This window comes from Vombatus ursinus, unplaced genomic scaffold (genome assembly GCF_900497805.2).
Source record: "Vombatus ursinus unplaced genomic scaffold, bare-nosed wombat genome assembly UNPS02014837.1, whole genome shotgun sequence".
NCBI classification, from domain to species: domain Eukaryota; kingdom Metazoa; phylum Chordata; class Mammalia; order Diprotodontia; family Vombatidae; genus Vombatus; species Vombatus ursinus.
The window spans coordinates 2,819,124-2,821,407 of NW_020954615.1; the positions used below are offsets into that span (position 1 = coordinate 2,819,124).

The following is a 2,284-nucleotide window of genomic DNA, read 5'->3' on the forward strand; positions in this document are numbered from 1 at the left end:
TGGTAGATTGAGAACTGGCTTTGAGGTCACTGGTAGGGCTCAAACCTAAGTCTTTCTGACTTTGAGGCCAATTCTTCTTTTTCTTCATGCCAGGAACTAAGTATAGAATTTGGTTATATGTTATTTTATTTTATCCTTAGAATAATCTTGTGAGTTAGGTACCATAGATTATTAGCTTCCTTTTCCAGATGATGTTTAAAGGAAAATTCTTTGTTTGGGCTTTTACCCTGATTAAGAAGGCAAAACTCAGGATGAAGAGAATTAAAAAGAGTTTGTTAAAATTATATCAGGTTGACATACTAAAAAAAGTATTTCAAGGTAACAACACGCTGATAGGCTGATCACTGGGGATCACCAGTCGCTTTGAGATGGGGCCCACTTTTGTTGATAACTTTTGGAATGAGATAAAGACAGTTTGGATAGGTCCACATCAGTAAAAGAGGGTGAGTCATTGCATTTCAGTTCCTCCCGGAGGTAGCAAGTACATGACAATTTCCAGGTAGGGGGATCACTTACTCCATGATGAATCTGACTGAGTGCCATCCTCTGTCCACCTCCCAAGCACTGATGGACAAGCAGGTCTGGTCACTGAGTCAACTTTCAATAATGAGGAAACTGAAGATGTGGTTACACATTTTTAGTAAGTGTTAGAAGTAAGATTTGCACATGACACAGGGCTGAGGGCCTTTTACCCTGCATTCCCAACTGAGATTAGATTCCATAAATTTGCAGTGGACCCAGTCAGACATCGTTGCATGACTTCCCTAGCAGATGATGAGATAGTGTCCTGCTAGAACTTGTGGCCGGGTTAGCCGTATTGGGTAACGAAAAACAAAATGAAATCGACTTTCTTGTGGTTCACCCCCTGATGCCGTGCTATTGACAGCTGAGGACACAGAAGCTTTGTAAATAATTGCTGTGCTTGGGCACTCGCAGTATCCCTTTCTTGTAACTCATATTCAGGGCCTGCGTAATTATGTACATTATGTTCCCCGACAAGAACCTCTGTTTAAGTAAGAATTGCTTGGCATAAGGCATGGTAGGTGGCAGCCCCACAATCCCAGTCAGTAGCTGCCTTCTCTTCAGGGAGGGAGAATGATGATGGCAGCTCGTGACCCCTCTGCCACAGAGTGCAGGGGGAGAGACTGATGGTCATACTTAGGCATGGATTGGGAGCTAGAGCCGACCTTTCCTTTGATGTGGCCATATTTGCACAATGCAGAAGTGCCAAGTCCTGTTGGTGAGATGTCCAGATAGCCCCCTGAGCGCCCCGGTCCCCAACTCTGTCTTTGAGGATGGGGCTATGTTTTTGATGGTCTCCATCAGCTTAGCTATCCTCTGCCTCTTTTCTGCTCCCAGCTACAATGTGGATGTGAAGGTATGTGGACAGTCTGTGAAGGGCCAGATACTGACAAGAGGTGCCTTGCCTTGATGGTAGAGAAGCATCATTCTGGTGAGAACAGGGAGGCAGCATTGCTTTGCTGGTCTGAGGGCCAGACTGGAAATCAGAGGCCTGTGGGCTCTAGTGTCAGCTTGCCCGCCAGATGGGGATGGTTGAGGGGTTCATTCACCTCCCTTTGCCCTGCTTAGAGCCAGGGAAAGTGTGTAGTCGGACATGGGCCTCCTCTGAGGGATCCTGTTTTCTGAGGCTCAAGTTGAGACTGATGTGCATCTGTCTGCCTGACAAATTGATTATGACCGTCATCTTAGGCTTCCTCAGACATCTACTCCTTGGTCTTCATTTGTTCTGCTGAGCGATTGGATGCACCGTCTCCAGCGAACACATGGCACACTTGAGAATAAATGAGACCTAGAAAGCCGGCACCTTGTTCTGCCCATCCTCCCTCTCCATTTTCTGTGGCTCATCCCCCAGGCCTGGAATGTTCTCCCTCCTCATCTTCCACTCCTGACTTCCCTGGCTTCTGTTAAGTCCCAGCTGAAACCCTGGCTTCTACACGAGGCCTCTCCCAGTCCGTCTTCATTCTGGGCCTGCCTTCTGTTGAGTGTTTCCTCTCTTTCTGTATACACCTTGTTTGCCTGTCATCTCCCCATTAGACGAGGGGCTTCTTGAGGGCAGGGACTCTTTTGTGTCTTGGCCTTTTTTGGTATTCTCAGCGCTTTGCACAGCACCTGGAATATAGTAGGCTTTAACAAAAGCTTATTTCCTGGCTGTGGGCTTCAGGGTTAAATGATGGGGATACGTTTGTGCTTATAGTTCTGCTGAGGTGCTTTATAAGTTCACTGGGAAGAGAAGTAGTTAGAGTCATTGCTGAAGTTCCACTTT

The 2,284-nt window shown here is 46.7% G+C and overlaps 1 protein-coding gene across 4 annotated transcripts in view; it reads left to right on the top strand.

The window, feature by feature from the left end:
* Window positions 1-2,284, top strand: part of ALMS1 (ALMS1 centrosome and basal body associated protein) — a 54,301-nt gene that overhangs the window by 28,026 nt on the left and 23,991 nt on the right. The window lies entirely within an intron of this gene.